The sequence below is a fragment of the Anolis carolinensis genome, chromosome 4, assembly GCF_035594765.1.
Source record: "Anolis carolinensis isolate JA03-04 chromosome 4, rAnoCar3.1.pri, whole genome shotgun sequence".
Lineage (NCBI taxonomy): Eukaryota > Metazoa > Chordata > Lepidosauria > Squamata > Dactyloidae > Anolis > Anolis carolinensis.
This window is the reverse complement of record NC_085844.1, coordinates 202,290,860-202,313,221: the sequence shown is the minus strand read 5'-3', so window position 1 is coordinate 202,313,221 and position 22,362 is coordinate 202,290,860. Positions and strand designations below refer to the sequence as shown.

General features: G+C 38.0%; 1 long non-coding RNA gene across 2 annotated transcripts in view; it reads left to right on the top strand.

Annotated features, from left to right (window-relative positions):
• Positions 1-22,362, top strand: part of LOC103279809 (uncharacterized) — a 72,071-nt gene that overhangs the window by 4,958 nt on the left and 44,751 nt on the right. The window contains exon 1 of one of the 2 annotated variants that reach the window (XR_010005517.1): positions 14,742-15,458. The exons of the other annotated variant lie outside the window; for it this stretch is intronic. This is a non-coding gene — a long non-coding RNA (uncharacterized LOC103279809). Of the gene's footprint in view, positions 1-14,741; positions 15,459-22,362 lie in introns of those variants that run through there. 2 annotated transcript variants of the gene reach the window in all.

The following is a 22,362-nucleotide window of genomic DNA, read 5'->3' as shown; positions in this document are numbered from 1 at the left end:
TTTTTTTCACACACTACTTTAATCTTTGGGTTAAGGGTCTGTTCTTAAAAACAGGTAGCTACTTGCGTTGACATTTCTGCTTTGTAAAAAGTGGCTAGATTCATATACCATGTGAAATAAATTTGAAATACTCATTTACTTTGGCTGGCATAATTGGTTGGGGTCTGAATGCCCTTTAGCTCTTAAATGAAGTTAATCTAAATAAAACAAATATAAACATCAAATGATAGAAAATGGTTGATACTCCAAAGTTTAAAGGGTGTTCTAGTACAGCACTACTCAAAGTAGTGGTCCCTGAATTGGTGCTGGTCCCTGTCAAGTTTCCAGGAAATCAAGAAACAATTGTACCCAATAGGTACAAACGTAGTGCTTGGGTGCATCTACACTTTTAACATTAATATAGTTTGACACCACTTTAACAGTCATGACTTAATACTATCACTGGAGCTGTAGTTCGGTGAGGCACCTGTCCTCTTTGAAAAGAGGGCTAAGCGCTTTGTAAAACTACAACTCCCATGAATGCATAGCACTGAGCCATAGCAGTTAAAGTAATGTCAAAGCATGAATCTTACAGTGTAGGTGCAAGATGCACCCCCGGTCTCTGAAGCTGTCAAAAGCAGAAATTGTCAGTCTCCTATATGGGATAGATTGGAAAATATTGTTCTTGTTCTTTGGTTACTTAGGTGGGAGGATGCAGGAGTGGATCCTTGCTTTTTAAATCCATATGCAGGTATTAAAGCCCCAAAGGGCCTCATTTAGAGTGGGAAGCAGGCAGCCCATATATAGATCTTTACTCTCCCCAGGGACAGGATCAGATCTGCTTGTCAAAACCCCTGCTCTCGAGCCTTTTCTAAAAGGCTGCGGAAGTCAGTGTTTCCATAATTGCACCCCCACCCCTATTTTTCCTGACACACCTTTTTGTGGTTGCCAAGTAACTGGTCATATTGCTAAGAATCCATATTGCTATGGCTATGGCATCCTCGTTTCTCTTCCTGACTCTCTACTCCATTTTCTATTTCTTTAAATTGAATCCAATTTATACAACACAAACAGGCAAGCTTTCCTTTTGGGCACACCGAAAATGGATATTTGTGCTCAAAAGACAATAGATGACTAAGGATACAATTCTAGGTGTTGTGTGTTTGCGCTGCAACCAGCTAAACAGGCCCCGTGCGACGGGAATCCAGGTTGCTACGGTTACCTATAGAAACTAGGACTTTGGGTTAACTGAGGACACAGATGCAGGAAGCTCAGTATCTCACGTCCCTCTACACCAGCTGAGATAACGTGCCGTTGCCTCTATCTCTGCGTTCCTACCCAGGACTTCGGTTGTAGGATAACTTCCTGGAACATACTATGTAGAATTCATCATATTTATTTTCGCAAAGGAATGGGTCTGAGATTATATCAGACCAGCTAAAAGGCAAAAAATAAAACGGGCATTATAGTGCTTCAGATCTTAAAGCCATACCATGTACTCCTATTTCTTGAGTTATTCATCATTATCATCACTGCCTTTGTCTTTATTTCCCTCCGAAACGGAACTATTCAAGGCTATTTAGTCTCTGAATGATGTATATGGTAATCAACTTCTCCCTGGGGGGGAGTACAGGCATCTTCAGTGCAGCATCAAACTCTGATCTTGGTTTTATTATAAAAGAGGAACAGAATAGAAACTGCAAGCAGGTATAAATAAAAATGTATAGCTTTATATTTACAGTAGACTCTCAGTTACCTGGAACTCAAGAAACCAGCAAGAAATCGAAAAACAATACAAGGTGGGCCAAAAGTAATGAAGGGGTTTCAGTATTTAATAACTTATTTAGTTTTGTTATTAATTTACAATACCATAACAGCATATAGAACAGCCATGGGCAAACTGGCTGTTAGGAATTGTGGGAGTTGAAGTACAAAACACTGGGAGGGCCGAAGTTTATCTATGCCCAATATAAAAAATATATAGGAAATAAATAAAAAATATGTGTGAAAAATCAAATCTCATAAACGGCGTCCAATACCATAGGATCATGTCCAGTATATACAGGACCTCTTCATGATTTTTAGTAGACCCTATCCCAGGGGTCCCCAAACTAAGGCCCGGGGGCCACATGCGGCCCATTGAAGCCATTTATCCGGCCCCCACGGCACAAAAGAAGGGGGTTGGGCTAAATGACCCAAGGGTTCTCTTCTCTTCCTATTATTATTATTATTATTATTATTTTATGACACAGCAAACAAGATAGATATGCTGGATTTCATATCACAAAATCACAAGTCGAACACTTCCCAAGTGTCTAGGACTGTGTGATATATTTTCGGATGATGCGTGCAGATCCCAGCAGGGTGGCCTTTTGCAGTTGGCAGATCGTAATTTTGTCAATGTCTATTGTTTCCAAATGCCGGCTGAGATCTTTTGGCATGGCACCCAATGTGCCCATCACCACCGGGACCACCTGCACTGGTTTCTGCCAGAGTCTTTGCAGTTCAATCTTGAGGTCCTGATAGCGGCTGAGTTTTTCTTGTTGTTTTTCATCAATGCGATTGTCACCTGGGATGGCGACATCAATGATCTAAACCTTTTTCTTTTCCACAACTGTGATGTCTGGTGTGTTGTGTTCCAGAACATTGTCAGTCTGGATTCGGAAGTCCCACAGTATCTTTGCATGTTCATTTTCCAATACTTTTGCAGGTTTGTGATCCCACCAGTTCTTTGCTGCTGGGAGGTGGTACTTGAGGCATAAGTTCCAATGAATCATTTTGGCCACATAGTTGTGCCTCTGTTTGTAGTCTGTCTGTGCGATTTTCTTACAGCAGCTGAGGATATGATCAATGGTTTCGTCGGTTTCCTTGCACAGTCTGCATTTTGGGTCATCAGCTGATTTTTCGATCTTGGCCTGAATTGCATTTGTTCTGATGGCTTGCTCCTGGGCTGCAAGGATCAGGCCTTCTGTCTCCTCCTTCAGGGTCCCATTCATATTATTGTATGACACAGCAAACAAGGTAAACATGCTGGATTTCGTATCACAAAATCACAAGTTGAACACTTCCCAAGTGTCTAGGACTGTGTGATGTATTTTCGGGTGATGTGCGCAGATCCCAGTAGGTGGCCTTTATTATTATTATTATTATTATTATTATTATTATTATTATTATTATTATCTTTGAGGCTGGGATGCCATCTGTCAGGGGTGCTTTGCTTGTGCTTTTGGTGCCCAAAGGCAGAAGGGGATTGGACTCAATGGCCCAAAGGGTCTCTTCCAACCCTCTTTATTATTATTGCTGTTGTTGTTATTGCTTGGTGGCCAACTATATTCCGGCCCTCCAATGGCCCGAAGGATCGTGAACTGGCCCCCTGTTTAAAAAGTTTGGGGACCCCTGCCCTATCCTTTTAATAATACAGTAAAACTGTTATATTAAGTTAAGCTTGTCTTTATTTGCTTTTAATTACTGTTTTTCAATTTTAATATCAAGCCAACATAATAGGATATAGGACAGCATGTAGTATTAGGTTTATTTTCATGTTTTATGTTTCTCATTAATTAGTAATCTAAAATAAATGAGTTAAAGATAGGTTTCATTCGTCAGGTTGTGAAAATGCTTTGGAACTGAGTATAAGTTTGGCTTTCATATGGGATTAAAAGCACTAGATGTATATATGTCTTGTTTATCTCAACCATAGAGATAAACCATAATTACAAAAGCAATGTGAAATAAAATTAGTCGAAGAAATAAAGAGGCAGGTAATTAAATGTGTGTATTTATTTATCAAATGAGCCACATAGGAGTAATTTGAAAAATCCAAGTTAATTGTTGTTATATCCAACTGGATACAGTCAACTGGATGAAGTACATGAATGTCAACATCTTAATGCTAATGATTTGCAGAGGCACTTGTTTTCCTTTGGTAGTATAATTTTTTTTAAAAAATTGATGATCCTCCAGGAGCTTAGAAATGAAGCTATTTCCAACAATTTCAATAACTAGGCATCAGAATGTGAAGAAGCAGTTGATTCTGTTCATTTTCTTCCCTGACAGCCTGGGTATATTGGAATATTTCCGCCTCGTCCTTTGGAAGATGACAGAAGCAGTCATCAAAATATATACAAAAGAGGAAATATTTTTGAAATGAACTTACTTATATCAAATGAGCACTTTTCAGAATCATGTTTGTACTTGAGTATACCATACCAAGGTTATAGTATTGGCTACAAAATGCAGAATATGATGAATTAGTCTTTTATCCTATTTTTATAGTTCTGTTTTTCACTAGCCGTTCTCTTTGTGGGGAAAACGATGAAATGCAAAACCATACACTTGAGTTCTCCCATGTCTCTGAAATTTGTGATTTCATGTATGAAGTTTGATTTAATCTGCTCAGTTAATCAGATTATGGGACTCTGGCATAAGCTTTATTAGAGTTACCCAGTATTTAGTTATAGGTGAAGTATTCTCAGAATCATTTGGGACATATATTTGTCTGTCCTTTCTTTTCTGTTCTTTTTCTTTCTTTCTCAAGTAGTAATTAATGTGCAATTGGATTCCTGTGAGGTGAATTTACCAGCATTGAGTTTAAAAGCTGTAATAGTTAAATGGAAATGGAACAAGTATACAAGTCTATCTTTACTTTAAAGCAGCAGAAGTAGATCTAACTTTCAAATAAATGCAGAAATAAGTAAAAGAAGGTAGTGTTTGTCAGGCAATGCACATACATTTTCCCAGAGCTTTGTGGATAATTTCAAAAGAAATCTTCATATCAATAAAGGCAGAGAACAAACTAGACTTGGACATATTTATGAATAATATTAGCAATTCTGTACCAGAACAATTAGTTCCGAATCCCAACCTGATTTTTCATTAAATCCAGTATAAAAAACTAATACTTTCTGTGTTCTGGACTATGTGCAATAAATGGTTGCTATATAAGTTGAGTATAATGCTTCTTAAACTTAGTTTATTCCCTTCTGCTTTTATAATTGGGATTATGAAGTTCATTCTCCACTCACATTTTTTAATTAATCAATCTTACAAGAAATACTTTCTTCTTCAATTTATTACTTGGAATACCTGCCTTCCGTAGCAGTTACAACAATGCAATGTCTTTCAAAAAGGCCTGTCAGGGGTTTAAAATACTGTTTCCAAAAGGCCAAACAAATGTTATTCCACAGCTGTAAACAATATACTGATAAGCAATACATTATGATAATTTCTGCAGGTATCACTTATAGTTTCCTAAAACCGCTTCTGTAACAAGAGCATTAATAATAATTTCAAAATCTAAATAGAACCATGTTTTCTGATTTTCAGAAGAGAATTATAATGTTTTCCCTTTTATAAGTTGCTGAATAGTTAATATGGGACTGGTGCTAGGGTAGGACTCCAGGAGGCCAAAATTCAAACAGCCATTCCCAGCAGTTTAATGTTTATGCTAAATAATGTGGGAAACAGAACCAAAACCAAAGGGGGTTTCCTGTGATGCCTCATGGGCCTTGTAGTCCTGTTCCTAGTGCCATCGTGGCAGATGAAGACGAAAACATGGGGTTTTCCCCGGTTCAACAAGAGCCGGAATCTTTTCACCTGCCGGATGTTGATGTTTGTACCCAAGAACTCAGTAAAACAGACCTTGGGCATTCCTCGCCCCCGTTCCCTAGGAGACAGTCCTATTCTGCAGACAGAGGAGTGAGGGAACAGAATCGCAGGAGTTTACGGATTGCAGCCAAACAACAGGCTGATTAGACCTGCTTCCCTTGGGAAATTCTAAGGAGTCTTGCATCTGGACAAAGTTGGGTTTCGCTTCCCGTTCTCTAGGGAAAGAGGTTGTTGGTGGGAAAACGAGACCCCAATATAGGTGCCTGATACGGGAGAATCTTTGCGGAGTCAACAGAGCAGCTTCAGGAGTGAGATCGTGTGTGGACTTCGTAACCCCAGTTCCTTGCTTCCCGGATCAAGTATTCAAGATTTGCCTTGCCTTGTTTTTAACCATGGATCTTGTTCCAAGAATCACTGTTTGCCTTGTTCCTAGTCACGGACCTTGTTAAAGAATCAAGATTGTATCCAGCCTTGTTGTCAAGCTACCTTGGACTCCTAAGACTCTGGCATTTCCCCACACTATTGCTTGGCAATAGTGTGTGTTTCGGTTATTGGATTAAAACTTTGAACTCTAATATCATTTATTGGACAATACATTTTTGGACTATATTTGACCTCATTTGAAAGGTCTGCTTCTGAACTATATTCTTCACTTGTTTTTATTGCTTTTATATATTTACTTAATAAAGATATTAGATAGAGATTGGCCTCCGTGTATGGTTCTTGGTGCCCCGCTGCCTTGGGTCTGACATTTCCCCATGCCAAGGATTCAAGCAGGAACTCCCTGCGTTATGCTCTAGATTTTCTTCTATGTCTCCAAGTCCTTTCCTGGGAAAAACATTGGGATTGATGGCACTTAATGATCCAGCAGAACCACCAGGAACATATTTCTGCTGTACAACCCACAATGTAAGTCATCCTCTAAAGCAGGGATCCCCAGTTTTTTTAAGATGAGGCCTGGTTCTCGATCCCTCAGACTGTTAAGACTGTAGATTGAAAAAAACATGAACACATTCCTATTTACAGTGCACATATCTTATTTGTAGTGCAAAAAATAAAAGAACAATACAATACCTTGACTTACGAGCAGAGCTGGTCCAACAATGAGGCAAATTAAGCGATTGCTTCACGTACCAAACGTATAGGGGCGCAGTCAAGACTGCTTTTTCTGTTGATTTGTTGTAAAACATGATGTTTTGGTGCTTAATTTGTAAAATCGTAATGTAATTTGATGTTTAATAGGCTTTTCCTTAATCCCTCCTTATTATCCAACATTTTTGCTTATCCAACGCTTTTATTTTTCAGTGATTGTTTGGGGGGGGGGTGCCAAAATTCTGTTCGCCTACACTTGAAAAATACCTAGGGCCGGCTCTGCTTACGAGTGTCACATACGTACTCTTCGACGTACAAGCCATTGCTCTGCCTGAGTTTTGTTTTAACTTCTGAGTGCCATTTTGATGTACGAGTAGAGTACTCACACAAGAGTACAGTGACACCTCTGTCCTCCTCTTCATCTGGGCTCCTTTGCCCCCCATGGTCAACGCCCCTCCCCTTCCGTGGCAGCTCAGCCAGCCTGCCTGCCCTCTCTCTCTCCATCCACCTCCTCCTCTCTCCTCGCAGCAGTGAGGCTACTCTTCATCTCCATTCACCTCCCTCTCGTGGTGGCAGGGCTGCTCTCGCTCCAAATCTCTTTTTTTCTCTCTTAATCCTCCTCCCTCTCTCTCTTTGCAAAGATCCTACTCTGAAGGACTGGGCTTTCCTTTCTTTGCCACTCTCCTCCCTTCTTCCTGCCACATAAACCTTGGAGGCCTCTGGCTGGGGCTTCTTCCCTTTTGGTGATCTCCATTCAGGGCGTCTCAGGATCATTCACCCGAAAGAATATTTTCAAGTTGATCTTTCTTTTGTTATTGTTGCATGTAAATGTGCAGGTTTTGCCTTGCTGTTACCCTGGCTAATACAAATTTTGTTGCCTCAAATGTGCTTCCTTACAACAACTTTGTGCTTCTACCATTTAAAAGTTGATCTTTCTTTGTTTATTGTTCCATGTGAATGTGCAGGTTTTGTCTTACTGTTACCCTGGCCAACATGCATTTTATTGCTTCAAATGTGCTTCCTTGCCACAGTGGCTGGGTGAAACCAAGCAAGTTTATTTGTTTACATTCTCATTTAGTATGCGTCATTGTTTTCATACATTATTTTTTATTTATAAAATACATTTTCATATTTAAAATACATAACAAAAATGGGGGGTTGGGGGCAGAACTGATTAATAGCACTTCAGTGGGAAATTTGCTTTGAGATAAGAGCATTTCGAGTTAAGAACTCAGTCACAGAACAAATTAAACTCTCAAGTCAAGGTATTACTGTATTTAAAATGAACAGTTTTAAGAAATGTAAATTATTTCAATGGAAAGTATGAGCCTGCTTTTTGCTGAAGAGATAGGCAAGTTAATTAAGTTGTAGTTGTGTGCCTTCAAGTCATTTCAGACTTAGGGCAACGTAAAGTCTAAAATTTAGGGCCGGGGCCTGGTAAATGACCTTGGAGGACTGTATCCAGTCTGTGGGCCTTAGTTTGGGGACCCCTGCTATGAAGTAATGAAACTCTTTCAGTCTTCCAGCAAGATTTAAATTGATTTAGATCAGTGGTTCTCAACCTGTGGGTCCCCAGGTGTTTTGGCCTACAACTCCCAGATATCACATCCAGTTTACCGTCTGGGGACCCATAGGTTGAGAACCACTGCTGTACGGGGAAATAGATTACAGCTGTGCAACAGCAGGACATGAAGAAGACACTCTTCTCTGCTGCACTGATTAAACATTTAGTTTCAAGAATGGCAAGATGGTGGGATGGTTGGATATAGGAACTTAGAACAGGTGAAATACTGTTGGAATGACTATAATACCCACCCAAATATCCTATGCCTGAGGTTTGCCTGCAGGACTGAGGCTCACAACTTGAGCTAAAGGGCAATTTAAAATCCGTGTTGTTCTGCCCCCATCAGCTTGGAACCATTGTTCTTTTCTCTATTTCGTGTTGGATACAGAAAGGCTAACTGACCAAGTACAGTTGGTCTTCCACATTTGTGAATTTGACATTTGCAGATTTGATCATTCACATATTTGATTAAAATATTCTCTCTAGAAATGTCTACTTCGTCAGTGTGAGTTTCTGGTTTTTTCCCCATTTGACCATAGAATTGTGCTGGACGACCTGGAGGTTCTGTAATAGGAATATATTTTCATAACCTGTTAAGATTATGATTCCAATATGGTTAAACATTCATGCAGAGCAGTAAAAACGCAGAAGACTAGGGGTTTATGTGAGCAGAGGTAAAAAGAAATTAAACAGTAAGACAAAATATCCAGCCTCCCTTTCCCTTTAAAAAGTCATGCGCATAAAATAAGCATCAGAGAATCAAATAAAATAGCAAAAATATGTTTACTCACAATCTTGTATGATGATGGTCATACAGGCAAAAAACATCTTAGTTCCAAAGAAAAACAGTTCAGGAAACTACATATCTCTTAACATACAGGAACATCAGCATGGCATGGTCAGGAGCAAAGAGGAAGAGACAGGAAGAGGCATCTGTACATCACTTCCTGTGTGTCCCCAGAAAGGATACACCCATTTCCCATTTCATATGCAAAACCCCCTAAATGGTGTCATCAACTCTGGAATGCAGCTTGTCAGGTTACTAAGCAACAGACATAACTAACTACATAAACCATCCCACATTGAAAATGTATGCATGATTGCTTAGATAACCCAACATTCTGAGAGAAGTGTGCTCTCAGGGTAAAAAAAAAAAACAGCAGTTGTTTTATTCACGGGTTTTCACTTTCATGGAGGTCCCATGTCCCCAGTCCTAGCAAATGTGCAGGGTTCACTATATACAAACAGGAGCTAGAAAAATGTGTGAACAAAAATTCAGCATGCTTGCGTGCATTTTTTAGACCTGACCTGCAAAATGTAATAGTGGTCAAGACCCGTTTTATAGTTTGGCCACATTCTGGAACAAGTTTTACCTACATTTTATAGAGTTCTTTGGAAAAGAAACATATTTATTACCAATATTTAAAGGAGTGACTAGCCAGGAGAAAACCTAATACCTGAATTATGAACCCTCAATTACCTTATATGCTACATTTTGTGCCCTTAATTTGCTGGAAAGACATGTGAAGTTTGAAAGTGTTTCATCGGTATCTTGTCAGCCCAGACTGGAGACTTGGTGGCTCAGAAAGGCTGGGTAGGGAAGAGGAGGATATGTTCTATTGTTTAGTTTTGTCAAAAGCTTGTGTTCCTTCAGTTAAAAGAAAAATAAAACGGGCTCTTGGGATATGTGTCTCTTTCTTCCCACCCACTCCATTCATGAGCTTTCTCTGAGCTCTTGAAACAGGAAACCTTGAAAAAGTAGAAGTGTGGCTATAATTGGGATTATTCTATTTTTAGTCCATCAGCAAGCTGTCTGCTGCCCTATCCATGTCCCAGCAGAAGTGTTACATAACTGTGACTTAACCCTATCTCTCTGTGGCTGCACTAACTTCTCATTTCCTTTGAACCTTGCTTTCTTTTCTTTTTAAAAAAATGCCTGTACATATCTTAATTTTTAAGTGACAAAAATATCACACAGTACCTTTATAGTAGTCCATATCTGCATTGGGAAATTTCTGAATGGATGTTAACCATTCATTCATTTTTATTTTTTTATTATTTTTGTAAATGAGTGAACACTGCAAGTTAACTAATAAGTTCTGGCATACTGGATATTGCATTGCTTCCTTAATAAGGCGACTATAACTTGTTGAGACTAGCATTGTGAACTACAAAAGCATAGCAAAGTCTAGAAAGTTTTATCAAAAAATCAAACGAAACAACCTGGGTCATCTTATCCACTTTACTTTAGCTCTTATCAAAAAAGGATCAACCCCCTTATTTGAGAAGATTGGTGAAAAGTAAATACTTCATCCATCCCAGAAGAACTTAAAAGAAGTATCAACCTCCTATTCCATCTGCCATAGTGCTGTTTTTGTCCTTTCTGAATATGCAGACAGTGAAATAGTAGGGGGCGGTTGGCCACTGAGGTGGCATTGGTGTTTTACGGGTTATATCAAAATCCATAATTTTAGTCCTCAAACCTGCCTCAACCTGTACATACATATAAATGGCAAGTGCCCAAAACTGTTCTCTGGGATTCTTTCTCAAGAATTCAGTCTCTTCTGGGGTTAATACACGAATCTGGATTGGGTGGGGGTGAAGAGGCACTCATAGCCTGATTATTTTCTAGAGTATAAGAATGAATCTGGGCAATGATTTAACTCAAGAGTGCTTCTGTACCATAACATTGTGCTATTATAGAAGTGGCAGTAAGAAGAAGATAAGGGGAACCAAGAAAAGGGATGCTGATCTCTCAGGAGAGTTGAGAAAGATTATTTTGTAAGGCATGGGTGAACCTCGGGCGGGGGGGGGGGGGGGGGATATTTCCCTGAGATCCCCCAGAAGCAAAAAAAACAAACAAAATAAACCTGAAAGATCCCAAAAGTCTATTTCCGTTTATGTTAAACTGGGGGGAGGGGTGATTTTCTCTTCTGTGGGTTTCTAGAAGAAATGGATCATTTGAGAAGAACCAGAAAAAGGACTACTTGTGGAGTCTAGAAAGGCCAAGGGTCCTTGGAGACCCACACTTTTGCTCACAATTATGCTTCGAGTTGAAGTAAACCCATTGAATCTATGAAAATGTATGCAACATTCATTTATTATTGTATAAATGATTCAACTAATCTACTTAAGGTGGGACTAGCACTAGTATTTACATTTCAGAGTTTAGTTCAAGTGCCACATATTACAAAATTGATATGAGAGGAAGGCGTCGTAAGGGGTAGACAGTTTTTATTTTGCAAGGAACAGTGTTCCATTTCTAATTTCCTTTTATATGTCATGGAAACTTAGCATGTAGTTTAGGGAAATTTGTGTGGCATGTTTAGTAAGAATGACTATTACAAACTTGTCACTAAGTATTGTAATCACTTGCTCCATGCTGTTCTAGGAAAGCTAACTGTGTTTAAAATAGATAATGGGTGTTGGAATTGAAATTTTCAGTTTTGATGGAAGATGTCCTGAAATTTGCAATTTCTGAATAAGATCAAACTTAAAATTTTTCATTCTGGGCCAAGAAAGGTAACGTATTTGTATTGCATCTTTGTTCTTTGTTCACCCATCAAATCAAATAACCACTTGCAATTTTGTCAAATTCTTCATGAAATCTACCAAATTTTCATTTCTTAGGGTGTTCATGCTTAACAGTATTTCTCTAACAAAAGTATGTGTTTGAGAGGATGTTTGATTTTTTTTTTACACGAAACATGCAATGTATGCAGTTGCATGAATGACATCTTGAGAATAGATGGAAACAGTTCCAGTGTATTAAAAGAATAGATTTCAAAAACACAGTTTTGTACACATTTCAGATGTGTGCTACGAATGGTCAGGTATGGCAGAGATATGAGGAATCATAGATTGCCCATTCAAGTGCCAAAGAAATTAGAGCCACAGAACTCCACTTTATATTGTTGCATATTTTCCCAGTTATTTTGGTGAAATCAGAAATACAGGGTCACAATTTTGTGCACATCAGGGTTTAAATCTTACTGGACACAGAAGAACTAGAATCCGAGCACATGAAATATATGGAATGAGCTGAATTTAAACAAAGTGGGCATGAACATTATTTAAGAGGATGTGTGTATCTTGAATTACTGCACTTAGTATATTGTGGACTAAGGCCAACCACTCGGGTTGATAAGATCTACCAATAGATAAAATAAGAGTGCTTTAAAGATAATATAGCACTAGCTTTAAAGCAACTCCATTAGCTTCTAATTTGCTTTCAAACTAAGTTCAAGGTGGTATTTTTCACCTATAAAGTACTTAACATATTAGATTGGGGCCCAGGCAGTTAAAATGCTGACTAATACTATATGATCTTACCTGAACCAAGATAAATACTAAAGGACAGTTGTCTCATCACTCTGAGAAGTTCATTTAGTAGATAGGAGGAGACTTTTTCAAGATAAACTCAACAATTTGAATTCTTAAGAGAAGCCTGTAGGTTTCTAGTGGGGGAAGCAGTCAAACACTGTGTTATTTAAGATTATGAATGTATAAAACACACAACTGAAAAAATATACAGAAAACATATTTTAATCAATAGAGGGAATTATGCAACTTAAGGAAATGGATAAATGTGAGAAAGCAATGGGGTGTGAAGTTCATGGTAGGAAAAAATCAAACTCTTTCAAATGACATGAGACAAAAATAGGAAGAAAGTGCATGTTGGATTTAGAGAACCTCAACAGAATAGAGATTGAATAATTTGGCATCCTTATTCTTGAAAGTTGTGATCTTTCTGAAGGGCCTCGTGTTTGGGAAACTTTTACTGTATTTTTAAGAACTTTTGAATTCATTTTATAAATAAATATTAAGTGGCACTTTCTATGCTTCTCTGCAGACATACCTGGTAACATGAGCTTTTCCTTTTGTGTTGCTCTCATGACTCATGAAAAGCAAGGTGCCAAGCACAAAGGATGTTTGTTTTAATGCCTCCAAAGCAATTTTGGCTACCTTCACTTGTGATATCAAGGGTACTTCTCGGGTACTGCTGTGAACATTCTTATGCTGTCTGTTTTTAGCATCTATGCCATATACTCATGTATAAATCTATAAATTTTAGTTAATAAATCAACCCCAAGACCTGGGTCAACTTATACTTGGGTTAATGTGACTACTGTACCTTAACTCTTTTTTTTTTTAAAGGAACTATCCCCTTTTTAGAGAGTTCAGAACTCTCTAACTAGCTTGGTCCATCCCAGGAAAACCTAAAAGAAGAACTGATCATCTCTACTCTCTCTGCTGTGGTATAGCTTCTGGTCTTTTTGAATGAATTGACAAAGAGATGGTGGCAGTAGTAGCTAGAGACAGTTGGCCCCTAAAGTTAGCACTGGTTCTTTCTCCTCTCTATGGAATGGCCCTTGACTAATCCACAGGTCATATCAAAATCTGTAACTTTGCCCCAATACGTGCCTTCAACTTATAGATGAAGTTGACTTATGCATGGGTATATGCAGTAATCATAAAAATAATTATTTTCTGCCTTACTGGCCTCTCAGATTCAGAAGTTCACCTACTTATGGAAGCTATCAGCTTCCTGTCATTCACCTTCCTGCAGAACATGCTGCTATCATGTCACAGTTTATGCCAGTATCTTTAAGCAGCCCCAATTACCGTGAAAGCTCTTACAGTTTGCTTAGATTCTATATCTAAAATGAAATGAGCATTAACATCTTATGGTGCCACACGTTGGACACAAATAAAAATCCTCACTTAATTCTTGCATCTACGGGTGCATGGTTCCCTCTTTAAAATAGAGGGCTGGAAAGCTGCATTGTCTCAGCACTGCTAGGACTTCATGTTCTTTGAATTAATGCCTGCTGTTTAGATCTGCTCCTCAGTTTTATCACTGTTTGTTCCTGTGTGTGAAATTACATTTACTTGCAAACTAAGTGTGCAAGCACTTTCACAGCCATCAGTATATATGCTTTATAAAGTTCACTGTATGCTGAAAACTATTTTGGTCTTGTTAGGTGACTCAAGTATATGTATCTTGAACTGTAGGTCACAGGATTTACAAATGTTTAATTTAATATAAAAAGATTGCTTCTGCTACTTAGGAATTGAATCTCAGACAGGGATAATCTATTAGCATTTGTTAACAAAGAGTAAATAAATACAAGGTATGCAGATGATATCATATTAGTAGCAGTAAATAGCAAAGAGTTGAAACAACTATTGAGGAAAAAAATTAAGGAAGAAAGTTTAAAACCATTTATTTGTCTTTATGGGAATTGTCCAGCAGCACATTTTAAATGGGTTAATTCTCTTACTGTCAGCTTTCTTCACTGCCCAGTTTTCATAACCAAACATAGAAATTGGAAATACAATGACATGGAGGATCCTGATTTTGGTATTCAATTGTATTCTTTGGTATATCTTCACACTTAAGACTCTTTCCCTTCATAGTTGCCCTTTCAAATTTTAGTCTTCTTCTGATTCTTTGGTGACAGTCTCCACTTAAATTAATGACTGAGCCAAGGTTAAAAAAAATCGTTATTTTGATGTCTTCATTGTCTACTTTAAAGTTATTTAAATAATCTGTAGTCATTTTTGTTCTCTTCAAAGCTACAACTCTGCTTTCAAAAGCAAATCAAGCCTGAACTTTCCTTAGAAGCCAGAATGATTGAACTGACACTATTATACTTTGGACATGAGATGACTTATTAGAAAATTAGATGGTTCTTATTAAAGTAGACAGCAGTAGGAAAAGCAGAGGAATGCATTACAGGTGGATAAATTCAATCAAGGAAGCCATGGGCCTGAGTTTGTATTCCTGGAGTTGTCATACATTGAGACCAACTTGATGACCATTAAGAACAACAAAAATTTCAAGCAGCATGAAAATGTATTCATTATTATTATTCATAATGACTAACATTGCTTTTATAACAGCTCTACAAATAATAGGTTTGCTAAGTCCCTATCCCAGAAGGAAAATGAGGAAAGAATGGGTGGTAAATGGAAATAGAATTCAAAAGTAGATGCATCTGCTGTTATTTCAGGTACACGAGTTTTGTGTTATTTCCAATACTTAATTAGCAAAGTATCATTTTTATTGTACATTTTCAGTGTGCCCAATATATACTGAAAAATGTTAAGTGGAGAAGACCATTTTCCTCTTTGAAGAGATGAAGCTGAAACAAGTTTTCAGAATTGTAAACTAACTACAGCCCCTGCTTATGGTTCCCATAAACTGCAGAAAGTAAGTAGAGCACTAAGGTGCTTATTACTGATAAAGTTGAAACTATGTGGCAAAAATATTTTTTTATGGTGTAACAATTAAAATCTGCATTTACTTTAGATTTCTTTGTCAATTCCACTGTTCCAATGAGTTGCAGGTTATAGTCTAATTAATATGTTTTAATTTTCAATTCACATATTCATAAAAAAATTGAAACAAATCGATATACATGAATGTGCATGAACCAATACAATACTTCCTAACATCTATACAATATTTGTGTTTGGGTATGCTCTCTCCTCCTCCCATGCCTCCCAATTTAGTGACTTCCTGTCCCTTGGGTTGGACACATCATATATAATTCCGTTCTTCCTATTACTGTATATACTAGAATATAAGCCGACCCGAATATAAGCCGAGGCACCTAGTTTTACCCCCAAAAAACTGGGAAAACTTATTAACTTGAGTATAAGACAAGGGTGGGAAATGCAGCAGTTACTGGTAAATTCCAAAAATAAAAATAGATACAGTAGAGTCTCACTTATCAAAGACTCACTTATCCAAGGTTCTGGATTATCCAATGCATTTTTGTAGTCAATGTTTTCAATATATCGTGATATTTTGGTGCTAAATTCGTAAATACAGTAATTACAACTTAACATTACTGCATATTGAACTACTTTTTCTGTCAAATTTGTTGTATAACATGATGTTTTGGTGCTTAATTTGTAAAATCATAACCTAATTTGATGTTTAATAGGCTTCTCCTTAATCCCTCCTTATTATCCAAGATATTCGCTTATCCAAGGTTCTGCCGGCCCGTTCAGCTTGGATAAGTGAATCTCTACTGTACCAATAAAATTACATTAATTGAGGCATCAGTAGGTTAAATGTTTTTGAATATTTACATAAAACTGTAATTTAAGATAATAATAAGACTTTAATAAGATAAGACTGTCCAACTCTGATTACCTATATACTCGAGTATATGTCAACCCGAATATAAGCTGGCCAGGACCGTCATTCGAGTATAAGCCGAGGGGGCCTTTTTTAGCCTTAAAATGGGCTGAAAAACCTGGCTTTTACTTGAGTATATATGATACATTGTTTTTCTTCCTTCTGGCCTGATATTTATTATTTCTAAATTCCATGTACGGATTCTAACAGGTTAAATTATGAAGCCATCTTTCCTGTTTTTAACATAGTTTAGAAATGCTTCCCAGTTCTTGATAAAGTTTTTTTGTGTTTTTTCTTTGTCATCATAGCTAATTTGTCCATTTCTGCTATTTTAAAATTTTAACTATCCACTCTTTTATTGTTGGGAGGTCTGCTTTCTTTTAGAACTGTGGTTATACTGTTCTTGCTACTATGATCATGTAGTGCAATACTTTGTAGTTTATATATTTACTAGCTTTGCCCGGCCACGCGTTGCTGTGGCTTATGCTTTCAGAGTGTTGCTCTTTATTTACTGTCCTGATTTTAGAGATTATATTGTTCTGTATTATTATATCACAGTAATTATTACATATTATATTTATAATCTTATATTATCTGCTTAGAACTGGATTATATGAGGCCCCTTCTTCACAGCTGTATAAAATGCACACTGAAGTGGATTATATGGCAGTGTGGAGTCAAGATAATCCAGTGCAAAGTAGATAATATAAGATTATAAATGGGTTATATAGCTGTGTGGAAGGGCCTTGAGTCTACACTGCCATCTAATCCAGTTCAAATCTGATAATCTGTATTTTATAGGCAGTGTGGAAGTGGCCTAAGTGAGGCCTAACTCTGCCTGTCTCCTGGGCTGAGTGGGTTGCTAGGAGATCAAGTGGGCAGAGATTAGCCTTCTAACTGGCAGCAATTGGATAAAAACAATTATTCCTCTCCCTCTAATTAGGACTTTATTTTTCTTTTCTTTTTGTTGTATGAACATAGAGGCATGGATGAGGGGTTGTGCTGCCAAGTTTAGTGTTTCTGGGGTGTGTAGTTTTGTTGTTTTGTCCTAGGCCGAAATTTCATTACCCTTTTATATATATATATAGATATATTTATCTCTGTGTATATGTGTATATGCCTTCAGTTGACTTTTGGTGAACCCATGAATTTCAGATGGTCTCCTTAGGCAAGGAATACTTAGAGGTGGTTTTGCTAGTTCTTTCCTCTGAAATATAGCCCACAACAACTAGTATTCATTGGTAGCCTCCCATCCAAGTACGAACCAGAACTGATTCTGCTTAGTTTTTACAATCAGATGAGATCTGATAATTCCTTTAGGGAACTTTGCTATATATCTATATATAGATGTTTTTAAATAAAGTATACACATTCTGCTTACTAGCAATAGAAAGGTTGTTGAAACAGCATAAGAAAACAGAAAGCAGAAAAAAATACAGTTGAAGAAAAACATTTTAAGCAGTAGAACAATTGAAAAAGCAAGACAGAAGTTCATTTAATTAGAGTTGCCCTTGACAAGTTTTCTAGGGTAAGGAGCGCTATAAGTTAGGTACAATTATAACTCAGAAAAGCTACTTGTTGAACTATGGCTCGTAGAAAAACCATAGTCAAGATGATGTGAAGGTTCTGGTAGTTGCAGTAGGAAAAAAAATCCCTGAGCTTTGATACAACTACTGAATACAGTGAATGAACAGTTGATTAATGATAATGTGTTTATTTTCTTAGTTTAAACACTGGTATCCTGCTCTTTCGTCCACTATGACTGTTTACTCTAGCCTGGCTTACAGTACAGTACAATAAAATAGCTATTTAAAAGCCACTAGACAAAAAGAATATGTTTCTATCTGATTAAGTAAAATAAAATAGCATGCATATTTCACAGTCAAAGGGTATCGAGGGGGCACTACTTTAACCTTAGGTCAGAAAGCCAAACGATCAAAGGCAAAGTGGTAATTCCTCAATAGAGAATTCTGTGATTTTGGTGCTACTGTTGAAAATGCCTTGTCCACCATCAGATTTCAGGCAGCAGAAGCATGTGAATAACAGCCTCTGAAAATATCAGTGTTTGGTCATTTCACATGGGAAACAGTTGGCTTTAAGAGATAGTGGTCCCAGAATATTTGAGATTTTAAAGATGAGAGTGAATACTTGGAATTGGGCTTCTCAGCTGGAAACCGATTTAGAACTGGAGTGTTTTTTCTAATTTCTTTGCAATCTATTCACTAAGCATTTTGGATTAGGGCCTCTTACCATGGGATCCATGTATGGACTCTGCACACAAGAAATATTTCCCTCCCCTTCTGTGCTGTCGCATGCTGGGCCTATAAGAATGACTGTTTACAGGACGTGCCTTCTGTATGTCCAACGGGACACCGGGGTGCCTCAGCTGAAGGGTCCCTTAGATTTCCCAACAGGCTCAAAATAAGTTCTTTATTTGGGCTTAAATCTTCAAACAGATGCTTTAAAACCTTGGAAAATCGGTAGCTTTCTCAATCTGCTATCAAGGGCAGGCAACTGTTGGTAAACTGTTTCCTTTTACCTTTGGGAAATCTTCTGACCCCTCCCTGGGCAATCTTTCTCTACCTTGCTGGCGTGAGGCCCCTACTCCCGGCTCCAAGCTGCGTTATGGGTAGCCTGAGTGGTCCCTTACCAGGCAAGGTTGCTGCAGATTCTGTCAAACTGGAAGGTGTCCTTTTGATTTACTCCATGAAGGCTGTGGAAACTGCTGATGTCCCAGCAAGGGCTGGCTGTGTTCCCCTAGCAAAGCTGTGGAACTGTTTTTTTTCTCCCCCAGCAAAGCTGTGGAACTGTTCTTTTTCTCCCCAGCAAAGCTGTAAGAAGTGAAGTTTTTTGCAGGTGGCAAAGAGAATCCCACACGTCCTGCTATTAGGCTTCCAACAGTGAGACTGGGCACAATCCCCCCTTTCCCTCCAAAACCCTGGGAAAAGGGGCGGGTCTAAAGATTCCTGCCAAGTTGTTAGCCCTGTAATTGCAATCTGGGAGAAGCTACCTTACAAACTTGTAGTGCAAGAAAAGGCTTAAATCTCCTGGCACTGCCGTGCCAGCACCCCTTCCGTTTCCTTCCTGTTAGATATTTTCCTACCACAGTTCTTCAATTAATGGATACCCTTATCCACAACAACAATAATGGATGACTAGAATATGTCTTAAAGCAGTGCTTCTTAAACTGTCGGATGTGGGGGAGCTAGCATTTTTCTCCAGTGGTCCAGAGACCGGCACAATCTTGTATTGGTATTCCCTTCTTTCTTGGAAACTCTCCAAGATTGGCAGCTGATGGCTCATAGACTGCCACCAGCCAATGGATTGTCATTTAGAGTGGCACTATCTTAAAAGCTTTTTAAAACAAAATATATTATAGATTTAAAAAGCTATATAATTGTTTGTTATTTTTGTTATTAGTTTTTAATTTATAAAACTTTTTTTTGCCTCCTTGTGCTTTTAGTCCACAAGCAACGATTCACCAGGCCACAATGCCATATATGGTTCAAGAAGCTGTGCATAAATCAGCAGTACTGGGAATGAACTTGTTTGGTGGTGCATACCCTGTTTCCCCTAAAATAAGACATCCTCAGAAAATAAGACCTAGTAGAGGTTTTGCTGAATTGCTAAATATAAGGCCTCCCCCGAAAATAAGACCTAGCACCGTTTGTGTTTGGAAGCATGCTCGCCGAACAGAACACCAGAGCATGCAGGTTTGGTAAATGTACGTACCATAGATTGATGTACATGGAAATAATGGTAATAATAAGAAATTCTTGATAGGATTTACAGTTTGTCTGATTATGCTGGTTTGTGATGACAACTACTGTACAGTATATAATAAATGTTCATTTTTTTGTTCAACAATAAATGTGAATTCTTCTTCATGGAAAAATAAGACATCCCCTGAAAATAAGACCTAGAGCATCTTTGGGAGCAAAAATTAATACAGTAGAGTCTCACTTATCCAAGCTAAACGGGCCAGCAGAAGCTTGGATAAGCGAATATCTTGGATAATAAGGAGGGATTAAGGAAAAGCCTATTAAACATCAAATTAGGTTATGATTTTACAAATTAAGCACCAAAACATCATGTTATACAACAAATTTGACAGAAAATGTAGTTCAATACTCAGTAATGTTATGTTGTAATTACTGCATTTACGAATTTAGCACCAAAATATCACGATATATTGAAAACATTGACTACAAAAATGGCTTGGATTATCCAGAGGCTTGGATTAGCGAGGCTTGGATTAGTGAGACTCTACTGTATAAGACACTGTCTTATTTTCGGGGAAACACGGTATGCCCTTGGTATTATTTGAGCTTGGAGTTCTGTTTAAAAATGGCCCTCAGTATGATGTTAACCACTGTCATTTCCTGTACCCATAAGAAACCCATGGGGAGACTATGCAAATTGAAGCTTGAGTTACCGTTTTTCAGAGGTAGGCAGCCCTTTGTAGTAATCCACATTATCCCTATGGTTATTAAACTGTCTTTTGTAGGCATACTGATAGGTAATCGTGTCAAATACAGGAGAATTGACATGCATGTGAATTCAGCTCTATGTGCATGATACTAGAATCATGATGACATGCCAGTTCTGATTATCTGATTTGATCCTTACCAACGTAACCACGTGTGAACTAGTTCCGCTCTTTGATCAGAGAGGAAGAAGCAGCAAAACTTAGCTTCAGCATGGCTCATGCAGCAGAGCCTCTGTATTAAGCATGTTGTTTCTTGTATTGGCTTGTTTCATTGTTTAACCAAAATCAGGATTATGGGCATGTCTTTTTGCCTTGCTGATAATGAAGAGATATTAATATGTTTGCTTATTTGCCTTCTGTCCTATCTGGACCTGTGATAATTTCAGTGCTTGGTTACTTTTCAGTCCAGTTAATGGAGAAAATATATTTCTGAAATTTCTGTCTGTGAACTAATTATCCTCCCCGCCCACCAGGTCAAAAATGGCCAATCTATTTGTTGGAGACCAAAATGTGTTCTGCTTTTTAAGGGATAAATTATGTCAGTCAACAAACACATGCAGATCATTCTCCTTTTCTCTGCAGATTTCAGTACTTTTCAGACAAAAAAAAACCCCTGAAAAATATTCAGGGATGCAGCTTTTGGGCCAATTATTGAAACTTCTATGCCATCTTTTTAAAAAAACAATCATGGCTCATTTTCTGTGTTTGACTTCAGTAGTATATTTCATTTCTATACTGTTTGCACTTTCAGCATTAGACTACTACTGATCTTCTTGACTTTACTCCCATGCTGAGAAGAAAAGTAGACATTCTGTAATACTGAGGAAGGGGGTGTGGAAGATACTGCCTTTTGAAACAGCAGTCTTCCCAACTGTTTCTGCACAGGAGGACAAAAGCAGTTATACTTCACAACTGTCTGCCCTGTTTCTTTTTAGATTTCTAAAAGGAAATAATTTCTGGACCTTCCAGTGGTAATTCAGGGTCAAACCACACAGCTTAACGTAAACCTTATCAGAGCTAGGGGCCTGCCCAATAGTGACTGTTTGAGAAGTACATGGAGATATATATTCTGTGGCCAAATACAAATGTGCTTCCACTTGAATGCCTGAAATAATTTGGTCATAGATGGGTACCACATGCCTACTTAGATCCTTCTTTCTAAATACTGTTCTACCAATACTGTTGCTGGCATTCTCCCATGTTACAGCTCAAAAGAATGCTGTAGTACCTTTACCCTATAATTTGAATATTACAGGTTGCACCATAGTTATGAATAAAGAAATATGTGGGCACATTTCATTTTTGGGAACAGTTTGTGCTTGTAAGACATGTAAAGGCACGGCAGTCATTTTCTTCTGGCGCAGATGTGTTCTAGTCTTCCTCAAATGGAGGATCCGGGGAACTCTTGCAGTCCTGATTCTTGCAGAGAGCCGTACTTTCTGAGATCGGTATCAGGGAGTACCATATTTGTTGAAAGTT